The sequence below is a fragment of the Notamacropus eugenii genome, chromosome 5, assembly GCF_028372415.1.
Source record: "Notamacropus eugenii isolate mMacEug1 chromosome 5, mMacEug1.pri_v2, whole genome shotgun sequence".
In the NCBI taxonomy this organism is placed as follows: Eukaryota; Metazoa; Chordata; class Mammalia; order Diprotodontia; family Macropodidae; genus Notamacropus; species Notamacropus eugenii.
In genome coordinates, this window is record NC_092876.1 from 84,600,680 (window position 1) to 84,616,101 (window position 15,422).

Consider the following 15,422-nt stretch of genomic DNA (forward strand, 5'->3'; position numbering starts at 1 on the left):
AAAGGAAAAGAAAGAGAAGGGAAGGAAGGAAAGAAAGGAAGAAAAGAAAGAAGGAAAGGAAGGAAGAAGAGAGAAAGGAAGGAGAAATCGTAGAATGTTTATGGTGTGTTTTTCATGTACACATAGTATCATTACAGAACTATAAAATACTGAAAGACTTCCTTCTTTAGGACCAGGGAAGTCACTATGGAGGAGCCTTGAAAAGTAGAAGACGTTGGGCAGAAAAGTATTCCAGGTGAGAGGCAAAAGGCAAGCAAGCTGAGGGTTTCTTGGTGTAGTGGCAAAAGGGCTGACTTTGGAGTAACCAGAGGAACTGGGTTCCAATCTCAACTCTGCTGGCTCTTGACTTCCCTGGATTCCTTCAAGAATCAGATCAAAGCTGACCTTCTGTAGAAGGACTTTCCAGGTTCTCCTAGCTTTTAGAAGTGTGATAGATCAGAGATTACTTTCCATCTACTCTGCATATATCTTATAGATATTGAATTATTTACATATTGTCTTCCCAGTTAGAATGTATGCTACTTGAGGACAGGAACTATTTTTACCTTTCTTTGTACCTCCAACTCTTAGCCCAGTGCTGGCACATAATAAGAGCTTAATAAATGCTTTTTAATTTTTAAATTATTTTAAATTTTACTAAAATTTCAATTTTAATCATTTTAAATATTATTAAATTTTATTAAAATTTCTTTAAATGGTAAATACTTTTTGACTGCTGGAGGCCCTTCAATGTTGAGCTAAGTTTTTTTCTGTATAGAGACATTGCTGATTTTTGGTAGGAGATACAGGTCTCAGACTCTTCAAATGTTAACTTCATTTGTACAGAGCCGAATGAGTGCCTGAGAGTTCATCTGAATTGGGTAAACATGCCTCAAAATTTTCTTTGAGACTCTAGGTAAACTTTAATGAATCTGAAATCTCATTGGTCTTCCTGCCACAGAAGCCAGTTGAAATCTGCCCACATTTTCTCATTCTATGTGATTCTTATTTCTATCTTCCCATCAATCCTCGATATTTTTAATGTTCCAGATGATGGCAGCTCCCAGAGTGAGTATTTTCTTGTCTTTCCCTCTCGATTTGCCCTTCTCTAATGAAATCATAGGTGAAATTCTTTACATAAGGTAGTGTACCAGAGTGGATAGGGTGCTGGCCTGAAGTAAGCAACACTGCTTTCCAGCCCTGGCTCTGACCCATACTAGCTGTGTCACCATGGGAATTACAGGGCCCTGGGCAATTCTTTCAGACTGTTACAGATAACTTGCTGATGGGCATCAGTTCAGGGAGTTTATATTCTGGAAAAGTCTTATGCTGATGAAAGCACAGATCCAGAATTATGTATGTGCTTACATGCTTATTTACCCTTATATACTTATGTATTATTATTTATGCATGTGTATCTATATATTATATATTCACAGGGCAGCTAGGTGGCACAGTAGCACTGGGTTCAAATCTAGCCTCAGATACTTACTAGCTGTGTGACCCTGGGCAAGTCACTTCACCCTGTTTACCTGGGTTTCTTCATCTGTAAAATGAGCTAGAGAAGGAAATGGCAAACCGCTCCAGTATTTTTGCCAAGAAAACCCCAAATGGGGTGACGAAGAGTTGAACACAACTGAAACAACTGAACGACGGTATATATTCACACCTACATATTGAAGTTCAATATGAACTATTAAAACTTCAAACTGCAATAAGATTTTTGAAACAACCTGTATGTGTATATGTACGTATGCTTATGTGCATTTATGTACTTATGCATAATTTATGTGTACATATGCTAGATGGCACAATGGATAGAGTACGTATGTACATTATATACATGTATAGTGTTTGTGTAATATGTGTGTGTGTGTGTGTGTGTGTGTATCCATTTCCTTCTCCAGCTCATTTTATAGATGATGAACTGAGGTAAACAGGGTTAAGTGACTTGCTCAGGGTCACGTAGCTCAGAAATATCTGAGGCCAGATTTCGACTCAGTTTTTCCTGACTCCAAGCCCAGCGCTCTATCTACCTTGCCACCTAGCTGCCCTATAGTACCTACACAGTATATATGTATACACACACACACACACACACACACACACACAGATATATGCATACATCCTTATTGGTAATCCTGGTTTATTTAGCCCTTCCAGAAGCTATCCAGATGTGGCAGAAAACTTGCCACCACTGGGGTACACTCTCCCCTTGCTTTTGCCCTTCATCTGCATTGCTTGACCCCTATAAAACATTTGTGTCAAATTTTCAATGTGAGCTTTGACCCTTCAGAAATTGGCAAATGCTACAAATCAGGGCTTGGTTTATTGCTTTGTTGATTCTCTAGACTTAAGAAAATGAAGGAGAAAATATACATAATGCTGATGAAAAGTAAAAGTGGGTCTTTTTTTTTTTTTTTTGGAGAGTTGGTTGTTAAACTTAATCAACATACCGCTGCACTTTCTCTACATCGTGTAGCCCCCTGGTGCTGTTATCTGACCTGCTTACATAACCTAAGGGCAGATGCCCTTAGGTCTTGCTACCCAACCCTACTGCTGCACCCTGAGGACTTCTGGTTCTTTCTGTCTGTATTGCATCCGACCTTTCTTGTGTAGGTTCTAGCCCTTAATTAAAATGTGAGCTTCTTGAGATCTGAGACTGTCTTCTTTTTTTTTTTTTTAAATCCACAGCTCTTAGCACAGCGCTTGGTATATAGTAAGAAATTAATAAGCGCTTTTCATTCATTCAGGCATATTTCCTCATTTTTCTTTCTGACCACCCATGATTTTCATTTATTTATTTTTTGCAGATTGTGAAGGTTTGAGTCACATCACTGGAACTCTATTGGTGTTAAAAAGATGGCTTTTGTGTCAGGTAGCCTTCTTAAACAGAAGGCAGTATGATAGAATGGCAAGAACACTGGCCTTGGGAGCAGAAAGTTGAGTTCTAGTGATGATGCCTACTAAGCTGAGTGATCCTGGGCGTAGAACTCCCTCCCTTTGAAGAAATTTCCTTTTCTGGGAAATGAGGATTACTAATTCTCCTATTATCTACCTTGCAAAGTTGTTATGGGGAAAATGCCTTGTAAAGCTTAATGTATTATGTAATTGAGAACCACCGTCATCGCCATATTTTAGTAAGTGGAAAGCAGAGCTCAGTCGAATCTGGAAAGTGGGGGAGGAAACGATTGAGGCCTCGAAGGTAGTTACTGCCTGGCTGGCATTGCCCTGACTCTCTGCCCCTCCTGTTCCTGCCCTCTGGGTCTGAGCCACGGCTTTCCAAGCATCAGGGGAGCTGAGGGCGCTCTACACAGCAGTTGGCAACAGGCGGGCAAGCGGTAAATGTGTGAGGTTGGCACTGACGCCCACTTGGCAACAGTAACCACTTCCCCTCCTTCTCCTCCTCCAGGCCCTGCACCAGCTCCAGGCCATATGTGGAATGTGGAAAAAAAAAGACTGCTTGTATATCTCCCCCAACCCTCAAACTGGAATGGAATGTTACTGAAGTTGGTTCATGTGCTTTCCTTTGGGGAGTGGGAGGCTGTGAATGATTAAGGTTGCTGTAATCCAGGGGTCTGAGCCTCTTGGCTTCATAGAATCTTAGAGTTGGAAGGGATATCAAAGGTCAACCATTATATTAACTCATATTTCCATAGCATTATAAAGCATACAAAAGCTTTCCTTGAGGCATTTATCAAGCCCAAATTCTAATGGTACCACAACTCCCTCTATGATAGCCAGTCTTTCCTGGAAGACCTCCAAGGCAGGGGAAGTCAGTAATTTCTTACTAGCTGTGTGACCTTGGGCAAATTACCTTCTCTCTCTGAGCTTCTGTTCTGTCATCTTTAAAATGGTGATGATAATACTAATGCAACCTAGTGTTTAGGTAGGCTTACCTCAGAAGCTTTAAAGGGCTGTGGAGTTGAATGCCCGTATCATTATTGGAATGGTCTGTCTGTTGGAAAGTCATTCTGTGACAGGTGGAATGACTTTGCCCAGTGAGAAAACCTTGGGTGGGGGAGGAGGGAAGGAAGAAAGGATACCTATCAATCAATAAGCATTTATTAAGCACCTTGTTTGTTCTGGGCACTGTGCTAGGCACTGGGGACACAGGGACAAAGAGTGAAAAGATCCCGACTTGCAATGAGATTATGTTCTAAGGTAGAGGACAAAGATCACATGAAAAATTATATACAGCATAAATACTAGGTTAATAAATATATAATATAATAACATTACTTTTTAATTTATGATGTTACATATTTAATGTCACAATAGTTAAATACAAGATAGTTTGGGAGGAAGGGTTCTGGCAGCTGGGGAAATCAGGAGTTTGGATACAGAATATAGGTTCTGAACTGCATCTCAGAGGAGGGTAGTGGTAAGAGAAGTGCATGTCAGGCATGGGGGATGATCAGTTCAAAGGCATAGAGATGGGAAATGCAGTATCGTGAAGAAAGGAGGTGGGAGAGAGAGACAGAGAGAAGTTGAAGAAGGAGAAGGAAGATAAGAATGAGGAGGACAAGGAGGGAGGGAGGGGAGGCAAGAAGAAAGGGAAAGAGAGAGGAGATGGGGAGGAGAGAGACATTGGCCTGCAAAGTATGGGAGGGGGAGTAGTGTTTAATGAAGTTGAAAATATAGGTTAGGACAAGATTATAAAGAGTTTTATAAAGGAGTTTATATTTTATTCTAAAGGCAATAAGAAGTCATTGGAGTTGGTTAAGTAGGCGACTGCCATGGTCAGATCACAATTTAAGGAAAATTACCATGGCAGTTGTGTGGTGGATGGAATAGAAGGGGAGAGACCCGGGCATGGAGACCAGTGGAGAAGTAGGCTATTGCAGTGATCTAGGCAAGAGGTGATGAGGGCCTGAATTAAGGTGGAGAAAGAGAGAAAATTTGAGAGAAGGGTTTATAATGTAGAAATGGCAAGTTTGTGTAACTGCTATGGTGTGAAGGAGCAGGAGAATTTAGTGGATAGTAGTGTCTTTGACAGAAGTAGAGAAGTTTGGAAGAGAGAAGATTTCAGGAGAAAAAAATGAGTTCATTTTTGAAGATATTGTGTTTAAGATCTCCCTGGGACATCCAGTTTCAAATATACAATAGGCAATTAATAATTTGAGACTGGGGTTCAGGTGAGAGATTGGGCCTTGAGATGTAGGTCTGGGAGTCATCTGCATAGAAAGAATAGTTAAACCCTGTCCAGGTCACAGTTCTCTGGAAGCCTTTGCACAATAATGAAAATTATCACAATGATAATAACAGTATCTAACATCGACATTCTATGTCCTAGGTACTGTGCTAAGACTTTATAATTGTTATCTCATGTGATCCTCATAAGAACCCTGGGAGGTAGGTGCTGGGCAAGAATTGGAAAGCCCTCCCCCTGCTCAAAACAGGTTTCCAAGTAGCCAAAAGGAATGTCTTATACTATATACTATATATATATACATACACACAGACACACACACACACACATATATATGTACATATATATATATATATATATATATATATATATAAAATGTATCTCAAAATCCTTGCTTGTAGTGATAGAAGAGCATAGCCCTCATCCCCCACCTCAGCCTTTGACTCATGTCTTCTTATTTATCTAATTTATTTTTTTAACATCTTTAATTTATTACTTGGTTTAATACATTATCATTCAATAGTTTATTTAGACATTTGGGTTTAATGGCTGTCATACCTGAAAAAAATCTCATATAGATCTATCTATCTATCTATCTATCTATCTATCTATCTATCTATCTATCTATCTTTCTTTCTTTCTATCTATCTATCTATCTATCTATCTATCTATCTATGTGCACATATATACACACATAGATATAAAGATATGTATCTTTATGTATAGACATAAAGATATATAGATCCAAGTTTATGATGTGCATTCTTGGCTACATTTACAAACAGTAATTCTCATCTGTCCAATATAATTCTAGTAAGCTTGGATAATTGTTTTTGAAGCCTGCTGAAGGTTAAAAGTAATGAATTCTAAATTATGACCACTATAGGTAGGATATACCAACAGCAGTAGAAGCATGGAGGAAAACCCCCAAGCAGATGTAATTCTGGTTTAGGGTGGAGGGAGGGCAGGAAGAAGCAGGAGAAGAGAGGACTTGAGCCCCATAAGGTGAAGAAAATCATGTAGATATCTAGGGAGGGTCTTGTTTAGTGAAGCAGGTCAGAGATTAAATTTGGGAAGGAAAAAATCATCAAAATTGAGGGAAATTTGAAGGAGGACAATCTCTAGACCCAAATTATGCTCCAGAGTCTAAGAAAAGTAAGATCAAGGATGATTAAGGAGTATATACAAGGATTAAAAAGGATAACAGGGGGTAGAATCTGAAGAGGTAGATTCAGGGTTAAGGAGAAGGTAACTGGCAAGATGAGGCAAGGTAAGTAAGACAAGGTACATGGAACAAATAGAGAGTTAAGTAAATTAATAAACTGGATTAATGGTTAGGGCAAGTTGGTTATTAAAAAGTCTTAGATTTTAAAAATTAATAATTGGATGTTAAAAGTTTTACTTTTAGAAATTAATAATTGGATATAAAAAGTTTCACTGAGGTACTTAGGATTGGGACATAAGCACTCACAAGTAATTTCAAGGAACAAGGCTAAAATCTTAACTATTGTAAATGGCAGCAGAAACTGTGCAGTGACTAGCATCAAGTTGACCACTTTTGTATTTCTGCCACAGTTAAGTGACTTTTATCTCTGCTCTAAGTGTGGGCTGATCTCCCTCCCAAAGGAAAAAGGGTGAAGAGACAAGAACATCTCTCTGTACTCCATGTTGTCAGGGAGAATGAAGGGGTTTCTTAAGGAAATAAAAGGAAGGATTCAATGGAGAAAAAAGTGTTTGCGGTGGAGGAGGGGTTAGAAAATGGAAGAGTGTTACACAGAGGAGAAAGAGAAGGAAAAGGACATATACAATTAGAGCTTAAAAGACTAGAGGTGCAACCTGAAGAGAGTGGAGCTGGATGCTTGGAGGAGAGAGAGAAAGATTACTTTTCTTCCCAGTAATAATAAAATAGTACTATGGAAACTATCTGGAATGAGATCATTCAGGAAGGGGCAGAGGAAGAAGAGAAGAATGATTGGTGATTCCCTGCTCAGGGGGTGGTCGTGATTGAGATTCTAACAAAGGGGTAAGCTGAGGCAGATCTTCAAGCAAGATAGCATTTCTTAGTAGGGGGTGTGCTACTTATCAATAAATGAGTCAATGGCTCACTTCCATTAATGCCAAGAGCAAGAAGATAGTTCCCCTTTTATAGAGTTTGGGGAGCACATTACAAAGAACAGAAGAGGGTAGACAACATCATGGGTTCAAGGGTGTCTTGACTGGTTACAGAGCTGAAGCCAAGAAAACAACATGATTGGTTGGAAGTTTGATAATGGGAGCTAGCAATGACACTCCCCCTTTTTATCTCATGAGTGCTCTGTTTGAGTCCTGGTGTGAGGTAGTGGCACAGATTTTTAGACAGAAAACCAGACATCCTTGAAGGATAGTTTGGTAGTATAAGATATTAAACCCAACTTCTTTGTGTTCATATATTCCCAATGTTAGCAAAATTCCTTGAGACAAGAAAGCTGGATTTTAAAATTTAACCCATTACAGACCAATTGAACTCTGAAATAAGTTCAGAGACAAATAATCATGACTTAAGCAGTTACAGGACAAAATCAACTAATTGTAAATAGGATTAATAAGAAAATGATACAGGATCAATCTTAGTCTTCTTAGTACCAAAGTAACTATTTGTTGACCTAAGAACAATAATAGAGAGGTCTTTTGTCTTCCTGGTTCTTGTATCCAAGACATAATCAATCAGTCAATCAATAAACATTTATTAAGTGCCTATTAAGTGCCAGACACTATGCTAAGCTCTGGGGATACAAAAAGAAGCAAAAGAGATAGCCTCTACCCTCAAGGAATTTACAGTTTACTGGGACAGACAACATGCAAACAAATATATACAAGGCAAGCTATACACAAGGTAAATAGAAAGTAATTAACAGAGAGAAGGCACTGGAATTAAGAGAGGTTGAGGAAGGCTTTCTTCACAAGGTAGAATTTTAGTTGGAACTTAAAGGAAGTCAGGGAGGTCAGTAGTGAGAGCAGAGGAGGGAGAGCATTCTAGACATAAGGGGAAAAACAGAGAAAATGTTCAGAATTGAGAGATCGGGTGTCTTGTTTGTGGGACAAGAAGGACCAAAGAGTATGTGTTAGGGAGAAGACTGGAAAGGTAGGAGGGCATTAGGTTATTAAGGGTTTTGAACACCAAACAGAGCATATTGTATTTACTCCAGGAGGCAAAAGGAAACCACTTGAGTTTACTAAGTGTGTGTGTGTGTGTGTGTGTGTGTGTGTGTGTGTGTGTGTGTAGGTGTGAGACATGATCAGACCTATGTTTTAGGAAAACCACTTAAGTGGCTGAATAGAGAATAGATTGGAGTGGGGAGAGACTTGAGGCAGGAAGACACATCAGCTCTTATGACTATCCAGCTGTGAGGTAATGAGGGTCTGTGCTAGAGTTGTGGCAATGTCAAGAAAAGAGAAGGGGGCATGTTAGACAGATGTTGCAAAGGTGAAATCAACAGGCCTTGGCAACAGATTGAGTATGGGGGAATGAGAGATGAAGAGGAATCCAGGATGCAAGGTGAGGAAACTATGTAAACCTGAAAGACCAGGAAAATGGTATTGCCCTCTAGACATTGGGAAAATAGAAGGTGGGAAGGATTTAGGGGAACAAAGAATAAGTTCAGTTTTGGACATATTGAGTTTCAGATGTCTTCTTGACATCCAGTTTGGGATATCTGAAAGGCAATTGGAGATATGAGATTGGAGGTCAGTAGAAAGAATGGGTTAGGAAAGTTAGATTTGAGAATTATGAACACAGACATGGTAATTAAATCCATGGGAACTGATGAGATCACCAAGGGAAGTAGTGAATGGAATGAAGTTAGTGAAGACTTCTCAGTGCTCAACAAAAGGCTTTTAGTAGATGGTTAGGTCTAAGTTTTGGTTTCCCAGAAATCATGTGACTTTTGGGAATACGAAACTTAAACCCTCGCCTTGGATTGCCACAACACAACCCCCTTGGGTTGCCACATCAACATCTACATCAACATAATGCCTATTGGTTATTCCATTGCTACCTTGTCCCCTATTCACAGAGTAGACTGTCAAGTTTAGATTGTGAGCCTGCCTCCCAGCCAATGGGAGTAAAAGACCAGCGAGGTGGGGGGTGGGGGTGGGATCTGCGTTAGGGCTATATAATCTCTACATTTGTTTTCTGTAATTGCCTCGCTCTCCTGACTACTTATCAGAGAGGAGATGCCCTTTCTCGCGAGATCATAATAAAATCTTGCTGCTTTGCTTCTACCTTGAGAAGTCTCTGATTTTTATTTGAGTCAGTGGTCTCTGATCCACACAGTAGTATAGAGGGAGAAGAGAAGAGAACACAGGACAGAATTCTGAGGGACACCTACAGTTAAAGGGCATGATCTTGATGAGGATCCAGCACAGGAAATGAAGTAGAAGTGGTCAGATAGGTAGCAGGAGAACCAGGAGAGAGGGATGTCCTGAAAACCTAGACAGAAGAGAGTATCAAGGAGCAGAGATATCAACAGTATGAAAGGCAGCCTAGAGGTCAAGGAGAATGAGGAATGAGAAAAGATTTGGCAACTAAGAGATCATTAGTAACTTTGGGGAAAGCAGTTTTATAACAAAGAATCTCCTGAGACTTATCAAAAAAGGATGAAAACTACTCACTCCTGATGGTTCACATAGGTCAAAATGGATTTTCAGAAAGAATCTAAAAGGTTATCAATTGTGAACTGAAGACCATAAGGACACAAGCTGGGTTTTACTTACCATTGCCCATTGAAGGCAAGGGATACAGAAATGTAAAATTAAACTAGGAAGTGAAGAACTGGCTGAGGTGTCTAAAAATGGGGTTTGGATTTTGGCTTACAATATAGGGTTGGCAGACTCCTGACCATGCTTAACAAAAGGTTGGTTTGCCAGGTGTCTTAAAGGTCTAATGAAAAAGGCTCAACATTAGTAGGGATGGAATAAAGAGAAGACCACCTATGTATATCACCCAAATTAAATACTATAGATGGTTGGTTGTTGTCTTTTGTACTCAAAGAGGACCAAATGGCATCACTATGTTGGGATTAACGTATTGTGTCTGCCTGTGGCTGATCAGACTAATACAAGCTCAGAAGGCTCTACCACAGGTTAGGCACAAAAAGTTCATATGAACATTAGAATAGAGATATCTCTAAATTTGTACATCTCATGTTTCTTTTGAACTAATGAAATTCTGCTTTCCTCATAGAGCACAGAGTTTTCTTTGATGAGGGCACACCATGCTGGGTGATCCTGTGCCAGTGTCTCCCATGTCTCACAATCAGAGAAACTTTAAGAGTGTCCTTGTAGTGCTTTTTCTAACCACCATGTAAGCACTTGCCTTGTGTGAGTTCTCCATAAAATAGTCTTTTAGGCAACATTTGGCATTTCAACATGTTCAGCCCATCAGAATTGTGCTCTCTGCAGTAAACTTTGAATGCTTGGCTGTTTAGCTCAAGAAACGACCTCAGGGTTCAGCACCTTATCTCATCAGGTGATCTTCAGAATCTTACCGACAATTCAAATGGAAGCAATTTAGTTTCCTGGCATGGCACTGGTATACTGTCCAGATTTTACAGGCATACAACAATGAAGTCAGCATAATGACTCTGTAGACTTTCTGTTTGGTAGGTCGTCTAATATCTCTTCTCTCTCATACTTTCGTTTAGAGTCTCCAAAACTCCAAACTAGCTCTGGCAATGTGTGCATAAACTTCATCATTTATGTATATATTTATATTCTACCAAGTGAACTCATCCACAGCCTTCACAATTTTTCCATTTGCTATAACTGATAGTTCCACATACGGATGGTATGATACTGACTGATGGAGAGCCTTTATTTTCTTGGTGTTGTCAGGCCAAAATTAGCACATGGAGCAGAGAATCAATCCTGATTTTGTTGCATCTCAGCTTCAGAGGCTACATTGAGAGCACATACACACACAAAATCTATCTGTAAACAAAAAGTCATGCACCAACTCTCCCTTCACTTTAATCTTGGCTTGTAGCCTTTTCAAGTTCAAAAATTTACCCTAAGTGCTGTAGCTCAGCTTACTGTGGTTTTTGTCCTCATTGAAGGTGTCTGACAACATCAATGAAAATATTATGTTAAAAAAAGCATAGGAATCATCACATAAACCTTTTCACTCCACTGGTGACTAGGAACATGCAAGAATATCATCCATAATCCAGAACCCAGGCAAGTATGTTGTCACAAAACTAAATATTGTAGATAGAGAAGAGCTTTCCTTTGCCCCTTCCCCCCCAAAAAAGGAAAAGGAAAGGAATAACAGTGGAAACAGACATTCATAGAAGACAAAATCCAAGAAATGATCTAGCATTAAAACCCATGGCCTGAAGTGTCTAGTCACAAATGCCCAAAGTTAAAGTAACAAACAAAAGGTACTTGAAGTCCTAACAGAAAGGGTCAAATTTGACTTCACAGGAATTACTGTGACTTAGTGGGTTAAAATCTAGGACTGGACCATGGCTCTGGTTAGGTATGCTTTTACAAAAGAAACAGGATAGGTAAAAGGAAATGGGGGGAAGGGTAGCATTGTCTATTAAGAAGGTATACTTATGAGGAAATCCAGGAACCAGAAAGAGGAGGCCAGATGGAGAGTATTTGGATGAAGGTCAAAGATGGGGGAAAGAGAAAGGGATTTTTGTCATCAGAGCATGCTACAGATCACTTGGACGGAAAAAAGAAATAGATGAGAAACTTGGGAAATAGATCAAAATCCAGCACAGAGGTATCATATAGTTAAGATGTAGAACTTCAATTGTCCAAGCTGTCTCTGTCAAAAGCAGAGCATTTGATAATGTCTTGAATTGTCATGATGATAATTTCCTCCTTCAAAAAGTACAGGAACTGATAAGGGGAAATCTGACTCTCACTAATAGGAAGGAACTGGTTGCTGAAATGGGAATGATGGGAGCCCTGAGGGAGAGTGATCATTCCTTCTTAGAATTTGTAATTGAGGGGAGGAAATCTGAGTATGGTCTGGAAAGCACTGTGGGCTTTGGGAAAGTAGATTTCAAAAGGTTCAGTGGAAAGACAGGTGAGACTCCACAGAACAAGGAAAATCAGCTCAGGAGGGATGGAAGAGGCTAAAGAATGAAATTCTGAAGATATAAAGGAAACTTTTAATGAAAAGAGGAAAAAATGGGATTTGTCTAAAGAGACAGATGTTGATGCACTAATTGAAATTTAAAATTTAAAAAAGAAATGTACAGAAGATAAAGGCTAGTTAAAAGGAGGTGAATATGAGAGCATAGCATGGTCCTATAAAAATAATATGAGAGGTTTATATTTGATCCTGGAAGCAATAGGGAGCCACTGAGTTGGGGAGAATATGGTCAGACCTATACTTTAGGTAAATTCATGTTGGCAGTCAAGTGGAGGATGGATTGGAGTGAGGAGAGTCTCGAGGCAGGAAGAACAATTGGGAGCCTATTCTAAAACTCAAAATAAGTTGAGGCTGGTGACCAAAGCTAAGGACAACAAAAGACATTTTGTTTGTTTTTATTTTTTAAGCTATATTGGGAGACAGGGAAGATCAAAGAGAGCATGGGACCTTTGCTTAGGGCAGATAGAATGATGGCAGTTGACAATGGAGAGAAGATGGAGTTTCTCAGTTCTTATGTTTTTGTCTTCTGTAAGAAGCAAATCAACCTTTAAATTGGAAATGACAAAACAAAAATGACTAATAGGGAGTTTAGGGCCAACATAAGTAATGAGATAGTAAGACAGCACCTAGCTGCCCTGATGAATTCAAGTCATCTGGCTTAGATAATGAAAGAACCGGTAGTTAGAACTGCTGAGTCACCATCAGTCTGTCAGTTGGTCAACAAACATTTGTTAAACCTTTACTATGAGGACAGGTTCTGTACTAAGTAATGCAGGAATATACAGAAAGGCAGAAATACAGTCTCTCTCCTCAAAGAGCTTAGATTCTTCTGGACGAGATAACATGCAAATAGCTGGCTACAAGCTAGATGTGTGCAATGGTAAGGTCCAAAGGAAGGGAGGATTTAAAGACTTTCTGTTGAAGGTGGAATTTGCATTGAATCCTGAAGGAAGCTTGGAGGCCAAGGGAAGGCATTCCACACATGAGAGATAGCCAGGGCAAACCCTTGGAGTCAGGAGATGGAATGTTCTATGTGAGGAACAAGTAGGTCAGTGTAGCTGTATTGTTGAGTGAATAAAGAGTGGCAAAGGTAAGGAATCTGATCTTGGAGGTCATAGGGAGCTACTGGAGTTTATTGAGTTGGGGGTAGGATGGGACATGACCTATATTTTAGGTAAATTCACATTGGCAGTGGAGGGTTGATTGGAATGGAGAGAATCTTGAGGCAGGAAGAACAACTGGAAGGCTATTGCATTCGGTGTGCCAAGAGATGATGAGGGTCTGTACTAGGCTGGTGGCTCTTTGAGTGGAGAGGAGACTTATATAAGAGAAAATAATAATATAACAGCAATAATAGCTAACATTTCTGTAGTACTTACTATGTGCCAGACACTATGCCAAACACTTTATAATTGTTATCTTTTGATCCTTACAACAATTTTGGGATGTAGCTGTTATTATTATTCCCATTTAATAGATATGAAAACTGAGGCAAACAGAGGTTAAGTGACTTGCCTAGGAAGTCACATCTGAATGCAGATCTTTTTGATTCCAGACTCAACACTCTATCCACTATAACATAAGAAGGTGAAAATAGCAAGGTTTAACGTCAGATTGGATGCCTGAGATGAACGTGAGGAAACAAGGAATCTGATACCCTCAATGGTAAAAGGAAGAAGGGAAGATTTGATTAAAGATCATGGAAAATGGAAGAGGTACTATAAGATTAACTGATAATATTATATATAATATAATATAAGATAAGAAGGGCAACTATTGACCTGATTCTTTGGAAAGGAAAAAAGAACAGGGTATAGGTCAATGGGCTTGGCCTATTATATTTTATTATTATATATTATTCCTGGGAAAATCCTAGAATGGATCATTAAAGGGATGCCTGTCAACACCTAGAAAGGGAAACAGAGATTACTAACAGCTGGCATTGTTTCATCAAGAACAGATCATAAAAAAATTAACATTATATCCTTGTTTGATGGGTTTACTAAACCAGACAGATTTACTAAACTGTAGATTTAGTTGACCTGGATTTTAGCAAAGCTTTTGATAAAGTATCTCCAACTATTCTTGTGGAGAAGGTAGAGAGAGATGGATTAGGTAATAAAACAGAGGAATTCAGAACTGGTTGGATGGCTGGGCTCAAAGAGTCATTGTTTATGGTTCAGTGTTAATGTGGAAAGTGATCTCCAATGAAGTGCCCCAGAAATGTGTGTTTGGCTTGTCCTGTTTACCATTTTAATCTTGAATAAAGTTCCTGTTCATCAGATTTGTAAATGACACAATCTGGGAGGGATAGCCAACAGTGGAAGACAGAGAAGAGAACCAGAAGGACACCAATGGACTGGAATATTGGTTTTAATTTAATATGATGAAATTAATTTGGGATAAATGTAGTGACTTCTAATATAAAGTCAACTACCCAAACATAAAAGGTGGGAGAAGCATGGATAGACAGAAATTATTCTGAAAAAATCTGTGGCTTTTGTGGACTGAAAGATTGATAGGAGTAAGCAATATGTCAGTCAATCAATCAATAAGTATTTATTAAGCATGAACCATATACCTGGTACTGTGCTAAGCCTTAGGCATATAAAGAAAGATAAAAGCCATTCCCTGATCTCAAGGAACTCTGAGTCTAATGGCCGCTGTTCAAAACAGTGGCTATAAAATCTAATGCAATCTTGGGCTTTGTTAATAGTGCCATAGCTTCTAGGAATTGGGACATGAGAGTCTCCCTGCACTATCTTATGAGACCTGCTATGAAATATTGTATTCTGTTCTGGACACCAGGTTTAAGGACATTGATTAAAAAAAAATAGTGACAAACTGGAAAGTGACCAGAGGGGAGGTCCTTGGGTCCATGTCATATGAGAATTGGCTAAGGAACTGGATATTTAAGTTGGAAAAGACTCATAACAGTTTTCAAGAATTTGAAATGTCTGTCCCTTGATGGGTGTGGGAGGGGGAGGATTTGATTTGTCCTGTCTGGCCTCAGAGGGAAGAGCAAAGGGTAGAAATTACAAAGAGGGAAATTTAGTCTCAATGTCAAGAAAAATTTTCCAACAGTATTGCTGTCTCAAAGTGCCTCTCAGGAGGTGGTGGGTTCTTTCTCAAAGGTCTTCAAGTAGA